Source organism: Zonotrichia albicollis, chromosome 3 (assembly GCF_047830755.1).
Source record: "Zonotrichia albicollis isolate bZonAlb1 chromosome 3, bZonAlb1.hap1, whole genome shotgun sequence".
Taxonomy (NCBI): Eukaryota; Metazoa; Chordata; class Aves; order Passeriformes; family Passerellidae; genus Zonotrichia; species Zonotrichia albicollis.
The window spans coordinates 65,877,815-65,893,518 of NC_133821.1; the positions used below are offsets into that span (position 1 = coordinate 65,877,815).

At 40.3% G+C, this 15,704-nt stretch overlaps 1 protein-coding gene across 4 annotated transcripts in view; it reads right to left on the bottom strand.

Moving 5' to 3' along the window:
• SCAF8 (SR-related CTD associated factor 8) overlaps positions 1–15,704 on the bottom strand; it is a 152,869-nt gene that overhangs the window by 55,637 nt on the left and 81,528 nt on the right. For 3 of the 4 annotated variants that reach the window (XM_074537697.1, XM_005488120.4, XM_074537698.1), the window contains exon 21: positions 8,231–9,404. The exons of the other annotated variant lie outside the window; for it this stretch is intronic. The gene's annotated coding sequence lies outside the window, so the exon portion shown is untranslated. Of the gene's footprint in view, positions 1–8,230; positions 9,405–15,704 lie in introns of those variants that run through there. 4 annotated transcript variants of the gene reach the window in all.

Here is a 15,704-nt window from a genome sequence, read left to right on the forward strand (position 1 = left end):
CGGACACCCTGACAAAAAACCCCAACAACAACAATAACAACAAAAACAAGCTCCTCACAACAACAACAAAAAAAATCCACCCCAAACAAAGAAATAAAAACCCCAACAACCCCCCCCCCCAAAAAAAAACCCTGAACAAAGCAGACCCCAAAAAAATGATCCAGGAAAAGGAAAAAATAAGTAAAGGGAAAGCAAACAAATCTAAAGTCACTTTGATTCCCAAAGTATGAAAAGATTTAACAGTGCCAGTTGACTGGAAAAAAAATAAAATTAAAAAATAAAAGGGGAAAAAAGGGAGGGAAAAAAAGTGGTAGATTTACATCAGCTAGAAGGAAAATATACTTGGGCAAACAGCCCTTGCTTTGGAGCAAGAGCTCTTTTGAGGGGTGTTTTTATTCAACTCTTCCAATGAATGTAATCAGTTACTTTTTCTTGTCTAAACTTTGACTGAATACATAATTTCATTTAGCTACTAATTGGCTCCCTTTACTTCTATTCAGAGACCCGGGGAATGCTGCCAAAGACTCCTCCCATCTGGAGTCCACAGTGGCAACAAGCCAGCTCCCAGGCTCTGCTTCAGCCACTTAACTTTTGGCAAATCCATCGGGACACACTGTCTGCTCCCGGCCCCACAGGGTGCCTGCCATCACGGCTCATGGGTCCCAGCAGGAAATATAGCAAGAGCTATCCCCTTCTGGATACACACATATTCCTGCTGGAGCTCAGAAAGGAAGGGAAGCTCCACCATCCTGCCCCTGACTGGGGTGGGCATGAAGTGCCCTAGAAAGACCTCGTAGATGCAAAGTGCCAAACGTGGCAGAGAACTGCTTTTAAACTCACCTAAATGCCAGTCTTCATCCATAAGAACATAGAGTTACCATTGAAAAGCACACTCTAAAAGCATGTACAGAACTTACAAAGATGTTCTGAAATAAATATGAAATGATTCCTAAGAACCTGGACATTTTAAGAACAAGAACGAAGAGTTAGGCTAAATGGAATATGTGGAAGTAAAGGGAACAGCAAAGAATTGGTATTTTTTATATGGCACAATAATATGAATAGCCTAAGATTAAAGTGAAACTTCATTACAAGACCCTTCTCATTTGCATTTGGAAGTTATATAACCCACACTTCCCCATGGCAGCAGGTCAGCAGCTGTCTACATCAGAATGCTTTTCTGTGCTGCTGGAGCTCTGACCTCAGAGGTTGCTCTTTGATTTACCATGGAACATGGCAGCTGCTTTGCTGGAGTGGGTGTCAAAAGACCAGAGGTGTCCACATACTCTCACTGGCCTTGCTGTGGCCAATTGCTCCAAAAGAACCTACACAGCTTTTCCACAAAGCACTGACCAACACTTCCAGGGCCAGCACCACTCATTACAGTTTTAATGAAGCAGAACTGGTCAATGACTTCAACTTCATAGCATTGCCATGACTCAGCATGGTTTTACCTTTCCTGTGCACAGAAACACAGCAGGGATGGGAGGAAAGACCTACAGGGCACCAAGCCAGGTAAACATGTCGCTGACTTTGAAGTTGCCTTTCCAAACTGGAATGGCAGCATTCATCATCTGAAGTGCTACCGCTGCTGAAGAGGCTTCATCTTTCAAACAGCCTCCATGTGTTTCTATTTTTCATTGTTCTTGAGTAAAGACCAGGAATCTTAGGGGCAGGAGAGCTTTTGTTTGGTCTCTAAGCCTGATATGCCCCAGGAGCTGCTGGAAACTTATTTAAGGTAACAACTGAATGTTCCTTTTGGGAAAGATTAGGAATACAATTATTGCAGAAAAAATGAATAGTGCCATTCTGTATCTCTGTGCTTGCTTCTCGTGTCTTTTGGGTTCAGTTGTTGATAGCCTTGCATATTTAGGACTAATTGATTCCCATTGACTTAACTAGGGAAAGAACCTGCTATGTAACTGTACACACTCACAGGAGGTGGATATCTTCACCACCCAGGACACTATTTTCTCCCTTGAATTTCTATGTTTACACTGGCGCCCAGCAAGTTCAGTTACATAAGGATGCCATCACGATGAGATGAGAGTTTCCTTGTGTAGCAAATATCCATGATTTTCTGCATAGCAGTTTGTGTCTGCTGGGCACTGATAGATATTTATCATCCTGAATCATTGTCCCACTGCAGTTTGTGCAAGCTTTGCCATGAACTTCAAGAGGAAATTCAACTACAGGGATTCAGTGTGTAATTCTTAGCACAAGTGTATCCCACAAATCAGTGCAGGCACATACTCTGTGCTATTACAGGAAGAGATAATGCAGTGATTGCACACAAGAAGGGCCCAGGGCCTGGAATGTAATTCATTACAGAACTCATTTGCTATGTACAGATTCTCCTATTGATTGTCTCTGCCACGGCACACAATGCTTTCCAAGATTGCTTTGGTTTATCACCTAATATATTAGTTTAGTGCTTCTGGAGCTCCTGAATTTATGCCTATGGATAAAGAGAAAAAAATAATCACCATCTCAGGGTTGGAAATCCTGAAAAACAAACACAGAACACTGACAGCACAGAAAATGGAGACTCATCACTGACAGTATTTTATAAACTGTGACATTTGGGAAATCCAGTGTTCTGGCCTGGAGATGGGATGGACTGTCCTTAGTGATGAATCACTGCTCTGGTATTCCTTGCAGAAGGTGACTGTAAAACTGCCTGAGAAGTGGAGCTGGAATAGGAATGCATACCCTTCTCTTTGGACCTTACATTAACAGCTAAGTAAATGTCATGCTTTTCTTACTGTAACAGCACTTGAAATCAGCTATGTGAAGTTAAGTTGCATTAGTGAGTGAAGAGATGACAATTTCAAAGCTATGCTAACAAGCCTTTCTTTTATTGTGTCACTGTGAGAAGGCCCATGGAAAAAAGAATTGGCTGATGTACACAATATGCACTCCAGAAAAGAATAAAAAACAACAAAACAAAAAACAACAAAAAAGATTCCTTTGAGTGTCTTCCAGATAGAGATGACAATTATTGTTCAAACTCTGCAGGGGTGGTTTTACTTGTACTAGAGGCCATTCCTGCTTCCCCTGCTGTGGAAAGAAGTGATTTCAGGAAACAAACATGATTGGTTCCATCTCTGCCAACTTGTGGCTTGACTTCTTCAAGCCTGTTCTGGAGAAAGCCTATTCTCCAGGTCTGCTAGTGCTTCAGTTCTTACCCAAGCTATTTGCACCTCACATCAGCCATGGAGAACCAAGCACAATTTTGGGCAGGGCTTTTGACAGACAAACTTTAGAACAGCACTTATGAGTTGCTTAATATACTCAATGTGTTCTGGGGAGTCGGAGGAGCTGTGTGACATGAGACAGTTTCTCCCAGCTGGAAAGCATGCAGCTCTCTGCCTTAGCTTACCTGGACTCACTTTTACATTCTGATGTTTATTTTGCAGCTCTTTGGTTGACAAGCAATGAAAGCAAAACCAAAATAAACCAAGCAGCAGAACCTGGGTCTCGTGAAGGCTTTTGATAAGAAATTCAGCTGACAAAATCTGCTCTACATAAAGCTCGGGGAAAGGATTCCTGAAACTGTCCATGTCCAAATCTGTATTGTACAGGATGCTCCAGTGTTGCAGCAAAAGCAAGATTTCTGGGGTAAGAATCTGATCTGGATATCACATGTAATTTGGGCCATTTTTCAAAACAAAACTTCTTGTGAATAAACAAGCAAACACTCCCCTGGTTTTGGCTAGTTTCCAAAATTTTACTGAGGGCAGTAAGTTTCAGCAATTTTGAATATCTAGTTACTAATTTTCAAAAAAAATGGATTTAATAGGAAGCTTTGTGCCTAAGAAAGAGTAAAGAATTTTTTTTGTTGTTCAGTCTGAACTTACACAGTTGAGATTTTAAAGAAAATGTCATTATTTGGCTGACTTTTACAAGATACAACTGAAATTGCTATTTTTCTGACACCCACTGATGGTTAGAGACCTGCACTGCCAGATCCCCATGTAGACAGAGCACAAACTCTCTTGCTTGAAGGCAAAGTGAATATTGGTGTCAAAAAAAGAGTAGTGGCTATGAAAGGAGTCTGGGATTAGGTAAGAGAGCTCCAGGTCAAGTGCTCCACATCAAACACATCCCTGCTGCCTGCACCAGGACATCACCACCCTTTGAATGATCAAGAAGTTTGACTTAAGTATTCCCACAGACAGTGAATCTACCACATGCCTTGGGAACTCAGTACAAAAATTAACTACTGCTTTGAAAATGCAGCATATTGCCAATGCAGACGGCTTCAGCCCAGCTCCCATTCAGTGCCTGCTATCCCTGTGATGGCTCTGCTGTCCCCAGCAGTAACAATGACCTGGGAAAAGCTTCCTCTCTCTTCTGCCACGAAATGCACCTTGTGGGGCCACAGGAGGACAGTGCCTTCTGCCTCACAGCAACCCTGGCAGCAGGGCACAGATCCCACAGCCCTCTGCAACCACTGCCTCCTGCTTCTACATTCGGGAACATTTCACTGAAGAGTTTGACCTGTTTCCCTCTGAGTTGGAAGGTGGCAGCTTTTTTCAGACGGGTTTTTCTTTTGAAGTTGATCAAACACTTTTCTGTTTATTTCTGGTGGTAGTAACACAAGGGTAGAAAATATTTTAAAGTTCTGTGCTGGCAACAGGGAGCCTTGGTGAAAAGTGGAACTTCCAGCTCTGTCATAAAGAAAACAGTGATAAGATCCGGCCCTTCACAGGGATTCCTGGAGGGCAGTTCAGGTTATCATAAAGAGTAAAGCAACCTAATTGTTTCTTGCAAGACATAGAGGGCATGGGTGCAGAACTCTCAGAGCAGCTGAGGTAAGTGAAGCTGCTGACAGAGGACCTTTCTTCACATAGAAGGCAAACACAGCAGGGAGTGACAAAAATTATGTGATAACTTCTAAAGTAAGATTCCTTACATGATCATTAATTTTTTTATTGTTGATTGCAGTGAAGCAACTCCTTGTGAAATATCCACAAAGTTACTTAGCTCTCTGGTGACTTGGTTTATCTACTTACAAGTTAGAATAAATGATACTCTGCCTGCAAACTTCTTTGAGACTCCCTTAATTAGTATTTGACAAGATTTCACAGCATCATAGAACAGCCTGCATTGGAAGGGAACTTAAAAATAATCTAGTTCCAATCCTCTGTAATGGGCAAGGATAATTGTCACTGGACCAGGTTGCTCAGACCTCCATCCAACCTGGCCTCGAACACTTCCAGGAATGGGACATGACCAACCTCACTGGGCAACCTGTTCCTCTGCCTCACCTCCCTCACAGTAAAGAACTCTCTCCTAATATCTAAGCTAAACCTTGATTACTAGATGAAGGTTACAACAGAGAAGTTGAAAAGTAAGGTACATAATTTCTTATGAAATATGATCATAGTTTCTAAGAAAGTTGTGCTTTTTTAGAGTAACAACTAACAAATATAACCATTTGATGACTACTGGTGTGTTGTTATCTTTTTGCAAAAGTTCCATACCTTCTCAGTGATTTCTCATGGGTAGCTCCTCACAGCACTGACTCCTTCTTCACAGCACAAACTCCATCCCCCTTCACAGCACAAACAACAAACGCCAATTCTCTTCACCATCAGCTAACCCACTCTTTTGTAGCACTCTTCTTCTTATTGGACACAGCTGTGGCCTATTAAGGGCAGGCCTGTTCCTAATCTTTGGTGATTAGTACAGCTGCAACTCTGCAGGTGTGAGACTACCTGTGCACTATCTTTATTTTCTTACATTCTATCTCTCCACACTGGTGGGATTTTGTGTGTATGTACAGGTTGAATCAACAGTAGCATACACACACATAGTTCAAACCCAGGGGAATGTAACTGTAAGCAATCTAAAGCAAGCTGAAGTTTGTAAAAGCCTGTGCTATCACAGCAGTGCAGAAGTCTGTGCTATCACAGACTGGCAGCAGGAACAGAACTGCAGCCACAGGTAGGATTTGGTGTGCTCAGCTGTAGCAGACATGTCATTGAAACCTCAGCTGTGACCTGGACAGTCAACTTTTTCTTACAAGTCTAGTGCCTAAACAATGCTGGACAAAGGACCTGTCTCTAAACCTACAATTTATTTCAGGTCAGCCCTGAACAGATGTTCTTATTCTTTGAATGCACTATTTTCTGCTAAGGAAATTACTTAAGACCATCTCATTTGAATGTGAAGTCCATATTCACACATTACATTCAGTGAGCAAAACCAACACTCTTGTCTGCTAAGCGACACAGTCCACATTTAGTATCTATTCTAATTGAGCAAATACTGAATTGCTCCAAGTCATCACAATCATCTAATACTAATCCAATGTTTGTGAAGCCAGCACTGCTTTACACAGCACAGTCCCATTCAGATGTTCAAAGTTGCCAGAAAATAATGACTTTTGAAACTTTCCTTTGAAGCAGACTGAAGAGAGGGTGCACTGCAGGCCTCTGCATATTCATGTCCCTTCACAAAGAAGGGCTTGTCCAGATGCCAAGGAAAAGCATGGAGAGGCATCTCAAAGGGGAATTCATCCAAAGAACAAAAAGCTTCAACCTTTGCCCTTACTGGAGTGCCAAAAGGTTTGCCTGTTTTGTTGTGTTTTGTTTTTCAATCACTCCTTCAACAGATGGGCAACAGTCACCCATCTTGTCAGAAAAAGTCAGAAAAGTTCACTCAATGGGACAGTCAAACTTCAGCAGCCTCTTGTACAGACAAAAAGCCATTTCTCCAAAATAAGGCCCTGCTCTTGGGGCAATTCATTCTTGTCATTCATATTCAAATGGTGCCATGGTCAAGCTCAAGCATGTACAGTTTTGGTGGCTCCAGATGTCCACATACTGAGCATAAACCTCATTAATAGCTCAGGGTCTGCTAGCAGAGTGGGCTTGTGCTGCCCTCTTACTGTTATGGCCCAAGCTTTCACTTCTGTTTTTCTGAAAACATTTTGATATTCAGAGTAATTTGAATGCCAAGAATGTATTACTCTTGTGGCGTTGTATTTTTCTGGTACCACAAATACTGCCACTGCGCAAATAGTTTTAAAGACACCATTAATATTATTTTCTAAGGATTTTCCAGTGCTTTATTTTCCTTGTGTTGTTACTGAATCAAGGAACACCTTTTAGCCATAGGGAAGCAATGTCCTGAAACAGAAAGTTAAGGTAATAAGATCAGTTAATTCACAGAGCCAACCTACAACTAAACTGCTGATTAAAAGGTGTTCCTTCCCACCCTCTCCCTGGTGTCAGAGCTGGCACATGAGCTAAACTCTTACACAAGGATGTTTTCAGTCACACCAGGAAGCCTCTTAGGTGTGCAGCTCTTTGAGGGAGGTCATGGGAAGGTGTGAGCAGGGCAGAAGGTGAGCAGGAGCTCAGCTTTAGATTAGCTGAAATTGATCAGCAGGTGTGAGACGCTGCTGTCTGCCGCTAATTTTTTTTTTAAACACATAAAACCAGTGTTTAAACGCACTGGTATGGATGCCACTGCAGTAAGCACTCCAACATCCATATGCAGCTACATACAGGATAATAGTAATGACCAACTAAAAGATTTTGAAAGTCAAAGGTGTGCTGTTGATAGGAACTCAGATATTTGCTATGAGCTAACCATAGTGGGACAAACACTTGTTTGTTGACAAACCAAATGCAGCATGGCTAAGATAGCCTTGTCAGGACCACATTTACTCTTGAAATGCCATGAGCAGTTTTTGCTCACACAAACTTCATTGCTACATGAAGAACATTTTTATAATTTAAAATTTTGTCTTTGGAGAAGAAAATAAGAAGGAGGAAGTAAAAAGTATCTGATTGACTTTTGAACTGTGCTGTACAGCACAGCTGTGTGTTCAGCACAATATGTCACACACAGCAAATGAAAGCTGGCTTAGACTCAACTTTTCTGCAGCTTTTTTCTCCAATACCTTTGCAGGGTTACCAATTAATAGAGACCAGATGCCAAATACTTGAGCATGGCCTTAAATCAAGAATGCAGAGAGCCTGATCTCCTTATTGTCCCGGGGGATCATGTGCAAATTGAATTTAAGCGTCTCTTTTGATTTGTTAACTTTTTGTATCTGCCCTTTAATCTGTTGTAAATAATAATACAAAGGAGAAGGAGGTTCAACCACACAAATACATTTCTTCCTAAAAATATTGCCAAATCTTCCAGGCACAGCAAGGAGCAGGACTCCAATTAAGGACTTGCAGATACAACATAAAAATAGAGAAAATGCTGAGAAAAAAAAATTTTGAATTTAGATCTTTATTATACAGGCCCAAAGCTGTGGTCATCATGCAGTTACACTGTAATGGGAATGATTTTGCTGAAAGGCTTTCACCAAACAAATGTAAAGAGACCACAGACTACAGCATTCCAAATAACTGACACTTTAATTTTTGAAAGAGCAAAAATAAATAAAGGAATGGCAAGTATGTCCTTTTCACATATGTTGGGGCATATACATATTCCTTCTTTTCTATAGCTATTCAAGAGACAAAATTAGCAAATACTGTCCAAAACCACAGACCTTTTGTGTGATGGCTCAGCTAACTTTTAGCTGTTTCTCTCTCCTTGGATATTAGATCAAACACACATTTAGATAGGTGCATATGCCAAAAGAAGAAATGCAACGTGGGGGGTTTTGTATTTCATTTCTGCTTCCTGACTTTTCCTTCTCCTTTTAGGAGAAGTAATGGGATGTAATTGGAGACATCCAGTCAAATAAAAGCTCTAGAAGTTTTTCTTTCTAGTTTTCCATTATAATCTCATAATTTAAGGATTAATCACAAATTTTAAAAAGTTGAGGTGTCTTACAAGGCATTCATCATCTCTGGAATACAGATAGCCACAGTGAAGAGCTGCACATAGACTGCACACATAGTGTTATCTAAAAGTGGTTATCTTTAAAAAAACAAAACTTTTTATAAAATCTGTAGATCAAAACAGAGCACGTCTTATTCCTCACAGGATTTTCTTGCCACCTGTTCTTCAATTATTTGCACTAGGAGATGCTACAAATGATATTAGTTACAATATACAGTCCACTGTCATCTTCTGGTCCAGCAGAAGAACCTGTCTCTTCGATGGATGCAAAACTGTTCATCTGAGCAGATCATCCTCAACAGCACAAATACGGTCTAGAAACTCATAGAGTTTATTGTTTTAATTTATAAAATTAAACCTGCCCCAGACAGGTACTACTGGTGTGTAATACTGCCATCCCTGGGTTCTGTCAAGAAGGGGGTACTGAGGTGCTCAGAGCCGTCTCCGAGCGCAGCGCTGGGATCCTTCTGGCACTCCAGACCCAAGGTCGATGGGATGTGATGCATGCTAGAACTGGGAGCACTTCTCACTTAGCTCTGCAGAGCCCGGGACATGGTAAGCTGCCAGAACTTCCTTCATCTTGCCTGTTGACAAAAGGAACAATAACTAGTCATCACTGGTTGCTGGAGTTTTATTCCAATTTTTAAAAAGTCCTATAAATGAGACGTTTTGTTTTTTCAGCCATGCAACAGTAAATGCTTCGCTAAGAAAATATTTGGGATAAAGTTTACAGTCTCTCTGTTAGCTGCACAATGCTTATGAGGGAGAAAGACCTTATTCTGTATGGTTCCTAAAACATTATCCAGGATCAACCATACCATTATCTAAAAATAAATGTCCAGTAGCTTAGTACTTTAAAAATGTCAGTATAATATTGTCCTTGTAAAAATTATTTTTGTATAGCAGATTTTCTAGATTAAAGTCCTATATTACACACTGTAATGTGTCTCTCTCACACACTGTACACAAGATACAGAGTAAAGGATTAACAAACAATGAGCAAGAATCCAACAGGTTAATAAGTGGCTTATATGAGTTTGTTGTAGAACTATCTCTAACACATATTGGTCATGTCCATTATGTATTGGTAACACCTGTAAAAGCTTCATAAATGACTCACTGAATTGGCTTCACAGAACCAAGGGTCAAAACAGCCCTCTACATTATCTATTCTGCTTTTCTGACAATTAGAATTTTTTCAGATAGTCCTCAGTGAAGTCCAAGAAAATCAAACTTTTAGTATCACCGACTGAGATAGGAAAAACTAAGAATACACCTCCAATATATATTTGTTGCAGAAAATGTAAGAGGGGCAGAGGTACCTCTGGAAGGTGATTATCCCATTCCCCTGGTAACCTCAAGAAGGTGTCCATCTTTTTCCATGGACTGTGAGTAGGCTGAAGGCCAAAATTTCTTACAAATATGAATGTATTATATCCTACCACAGACATTGGACTATGTTCACATATTTATTTCACAAAGACCACTCACAAAGCCATCAGACCCTAGCAATTTTCAATCAGTACTGACATGGGCAGAATGATAAGAAGTATAATTGCTTCAATCTAAGGTAAGTACAAAAGCCATATAATGAATTCCAGAACCAGTTCTAAGTTTTTAGTCATATACCCTGCAATTTTCTGGAGCTACACAAAATACTTATTTTATGTATAATTATTCTTATAATTATCACATAAATAGAAATCACTAAAGGAATTGAGGTAGCAGGTGATGTGAGAGATCTCTTTGCTCACCCCTGACCAATGTAATGCCTGCTGATGTTTGTCTAACCAATTTCAACCATCAGCATACTTTATCTTTACTTTGTCATTTTCCCCAGCCTTGCTTCCAAAATGCTTGTGCTGCTCTATGAATTAATTAAGTGTACATTGTAACCTTTCATCCAAACCATCAGTGAGAATACTGAATATTACTGGAACAAGGAAAAAACACTTGAAAAACTCTACTAAACGGAGTATCATTGAGAACTATTCCTTGTATATGGTTTCCAAATAATTTATGCACTCACATCATGATAATTTATTCTAGCCCAGTTTCCCTAGCACACAAGAACAGTAACAACTGAAATATTTTACCATACAGTCTTGTTTAAATAAAGCTGCTAATACAAGCAAACATATTTCAAGAGGCATTATATAGACTTTGAAAATGGAAAAATAGAACCATTATAAAAAGAAGATTTCAAGTGATAACACAGTCTTCCTAGCAATTGATTTCATATCTATATGGCTACTTTTATGAAATATGTGCTTTATTGAAATATTGTTCAATTCAGACTAATGGAATTGTTTCACAGCCTTTTAAAATTGAATTTTGTTCAATGAAACATTCCACTGAGAAAATAACAAACACATACCACTACAGTTTAGAAACAAATCAGTTGCACAACTTCACAAAACTCTAGACCACAAAATTACTGTTTATCCTGCAAAATATATCTTGATCAGAAAAATACTGAAAAAGACTGCTGAGACCAACAGGGCCAGTCATATTGAGCTTTGCAAAGAATAGGTCACCATTTATATTGATCTTTATGAAGATACAAAACAATTCCACAATACAGGAGGCACAGATCACTCTTCTTAACCTAATTTGGATTATTAGCAGACCTCTTCTACTTTTCACTCTATGATATATTTTGTTTGTGCCATCTGTGCTACTCAGAAATGTGAAATAACTTGCTCTCCAAGGTGGAAAGAGTCCTCAGCTCCTTCTCGACTGGAGGAACTGGAGGCCAGCAGAAGCTGAAATACAACACAAAGCCCACCTTCAATTAACACAAAATTTGATTTGTTATTTAGGGATATATCCCACTGGATTTCCAGTGAAAGAAAAGTAAGACAGACTTCCTCTGAAAAATACATGGTGACAGAGAGACAGCAGCATAGAGTACACAGAAATACTTCCAGTTTTCTCCAGTGGAAAATAAAGAAAGAAGATAAAGGATAGGTGAGCCAACCTGACTGCTCATGATGTACAGCCTGCTGTCTGACTGCCAAGACAGAGAGGAAATACCACAGAAAACACCTGCTTTTTACAGGAAGTCAGATGTCCTGAAAATGAGACAAAGCAGATGTCTGCTCCTTACTGAGAACAGCTTTAGGGGTTATAAATTACAGAGATGTAGGGGATTTTTATCAAGAATTTTAGACGTACAGATACTAGAATTACTTTTGTCTTTTTGTCAAAAGGGCTAGGATCTCTGAGAGTCAAGACTTTGCTAACAGTAACAGGGAAAGAGAGACAAACTATTCAGTCAGAAGCATTACTGAAAGTCCAGGCAGCAGCTTGCTCAGAGCCAGAAGAGCTGATGGCTTGTTGACATGGAGAGATGTGTCATGGTGACTCCTGTCTTAAAAGATCATCATTGTTCTCTTTGCCATCCATGGCAAGCCTAAGTATCCAACCAGAGTTATCTGGAGCCAGTCAGTGATGGCAGGAGAATTTGTGCCACGCTTGCCTAAGTGCCAAACACAGGAGGCAGGAGCAGCCATGAGAGGTGTGTGGGTGTGTGACTCGCACTGCAGAGCGCTCACTCTGTGCTGCAGAGCAGTCAGCTCTGCAGTGTAGATGTACGGCAAGAGTAAAGTGAGATGAGTCCCACGCCTTCTTTTCAAAAGGAGAAACAGGAGTCTGTTTTTAAACAGTGCAACGTTCCTGTGTTGGCTGACAGGGGGAAAAGTAGTAACACTCAGGGTAATTAAGACTGCAGTTATCAAATAGAGATTAATAGAAAGTGCAAAATTTCCTTATTTTAGCAAGCAGCATAGAACTTACATAATTTAACTGACTTTAAATTCCAGTGAAAATTTGTGGTTAAAGACTAGATTACTGATAATGACAAACCTCAATCTGTTTGTTCCTTGAGGTCAGATGTCTTAAGCTTTACACTATGCGAATGCTGATCATTACAATACTTGAATTAAATTATGAAGCCCTTGTCCCTGATGTCAGAGAAGCCTCTATCAAGATAATAATAACATTTGGAACATCATATGATGTTTTGTATATATTGCGCTGTCATTTATGAAGAGGCAGGAGGAAACTTGAAAATTATCAGAGTGTTTTCTATGACTTAGCCTAAGGAGTATTAGGGGAAGAAATTGCAGTAATGTTCAATATTTGAATTGCTATGTTATGTATCTGTATACAAAAATATTCCTATAAATAATTTTTAAACAAATTAAAGGGTAAATATTAAGTGTTAGAATATACCTTTGAGTCTTGATATCATCAAGTCATTGGGGATATAAAGTGAAGTTACAATGTGCTAAATTTAAACTATACTTAATTACAATGATTAACAAAGTCTCTAAAACTCTAGAGAATTTATTTAGAAGTGTATTTTTAAATTAACAAGAATTAGCTAGTTTAATAACCACATGAATCTGCTTAAAAAAGTAGTGTATACTTTAAACACAAGCAGTGTGTAATTTAAAGCAATGTAAAACCATTGGAAAAAAATCCTACCTAACATGATTCAAAAATCTGAAGGACTTTCAAAGCTTTTCTGTGCTGTATATGGTGGTGTAAGTGGTATCAGTTAGAAATGAACAGTCCAGTGGCACATTGCATTCTGTAGGTAAGACCTGATTAGGGTACCAAGTGACAATCCAGTTGCCAGTCCTCCAAAATCAAGGCTGGCACCAAGTATTCTTTTGTGGGAGTGGGTGAGTTCTGGGCTGAAGGAAGAATTTCACAGCCTTGAAGCAGTTTCCCTGGTGTGTGACTGAAGATGCTTGTACTGCACTGCACAAGACAACTGTAGCTCCCTCTGGCCTTTTTACTTTCCTCCCTTCCTTCCAGGTAATCTATACTTGGTGTTTTTCACTCCAAATGTATCTTCTGTCAGCAAGAATTCTGTAATCTGAACTATATCATTCTTACAGCTGTGCAAACTTTGGCAATTCAGTCCCTGGCTTTGTCAAATCCAGTGTTATCAGCTCCAGAGAGTGAGCTCCACAATGTTTTTTCTGTAGAGCTTCTCATTCTGAAGAGAGTTGTTCCTGCATGAATAGTTTTCATTTTTAGTTCATTTTTCTATGCTCATAGATGAAAATATGAAAAAATGTGATTTTTAGGTGCTGATAGGCTCAAAAGAATCTGAGAAAAGCAGATGAAAGGGATTTCTAGAGACTTTATTTTAAGATTACACTATTTTAAAGTCAGTCTGATAACCTTGGAAGGCACAATTTTTGAATATTTGGCATTTGCATTACAAGAAACATCCAAATATACTGTCCTCCAGCTTTGCTGGCTGATGCAGTTATCCTTCTCTCCCTTGCCATGATGGAGAGAAAGATTTAAGTTTGTTTGGGGGTATGCCTACACACTTACATGACTGAAACTTGATCATGAGCCAAGTCTTGACATACTTGCTAGAGCACTTCATCTACATTCAAGCCAAACAGTGTTCATTGGTGTGGCTATGGAATGGCAGATGGTGCGAGCTGGAAACTGCAAACAACACTTCAAGGTGTTAATGAAGAACAGCTCTGCGCAGCTGAGCTCGACTGCAGGAATGCTTCTGGTTTGCTTCAAGGCAAAGGCACATCCATAAACACAGCAGGGGCACTTCAAGCAAATGCTTTTGGTATGCACTGAAGCTGTAAAGCTGTGAGGACAAGCTTGGGGTGGGTTGGTGCCTGAGCTGGCAGCGAGAGCATCCCCACAACAGCCACAGGTCCCGTGGGAGAGCTGGGAGCCGACAGTGTGACTGCAGCCACACTGCATCACTCCTGCAGGAGAAGCCTTAAAATAACCTGGACCTCTTCAGCTTGCAGGAGCTGGGTCAGCCTCAGGTGCCTGTGACTGACTGAGGGAGCTGTTTGCTGTCCACGTCCCAGAGAACAGAAGTTGTCCCAAAGTGCTGCTTTGCCCTGGTGTGAGCCACTGGGAGGGGAGCGCTCGGCACCAGCGCCTCTCTCACCCAAGGTGTCGCTGGATGGGTTGGATGTCGCTGCCTCCCGGTTGTGGGGTGGTGTGCTCCTCTAAATGGGCACACTGGGACAAAGCAAATAAAAAAAGCCATTGCACAATCACTGAGTATCAGCTGGAATTGGCTAATAAATTGTATGCCAGCAGGACATAGCAGCTCCCTGTACTCTTCTCAAAGCAGTAACTCCTGGCTGGGCTTCCAGCAGCATGGAGGAAGCAAGCTGAAGCCCCAATCAGTAACCCCACCCTGAAATGGAATGGAAGCTCTTACACTTCTCTGGGTGTTTGTCAGGGCTGCAACACACTGATGGCTTGTGGCAATTCTGAGACAAACCAAATCCCCAGGATTTTTCTTCTCTCTCGCAACTGAAGTCTCTTAATTTTTTAATTTTAATTTTAACTGAATACCTATGAGCTTCTGGTTCCTGACAGCAAACTCTAGAGCATGCAAAACTAGTCCATAGCCCTTTACTATGTGGAACAGGAGGGGTACAAAGTAGGGGTAGTACTTTGAAAGGTCTCAGCATGCAGGCCTCTCCCATTCCATTCCATTCCATTAACTGGCCAAGCTGTATCCTAATTTTTTTTTTTAACATCTTTTTACTTACTGTTCCTGAAGTTCATTGCTTTGATGACTAGAATAATTTTTCCTGATTTGAAGTCTGCATTTTTATGATCAATTTATAATCGTGAGGCTTGTTTTCACAATAAAGATATTTTCTCTTTTTTCAGGTGTGCTCTTCTTGGAGGTGGTTAGAGAGACTATTCAATCTCTTTCCCAAACTTCCTTTTATATGGTTAAGTCAATATTTGTTAGCAACCTCTTGCTAGCATCCTCTTGCTTTCCTGTTCTTTCCATAGCTTGCTTCTCAGTGTCTTCCACTTTTTGATTTAATCTTGCTGGAACAGGAATGATGAGATTTTAT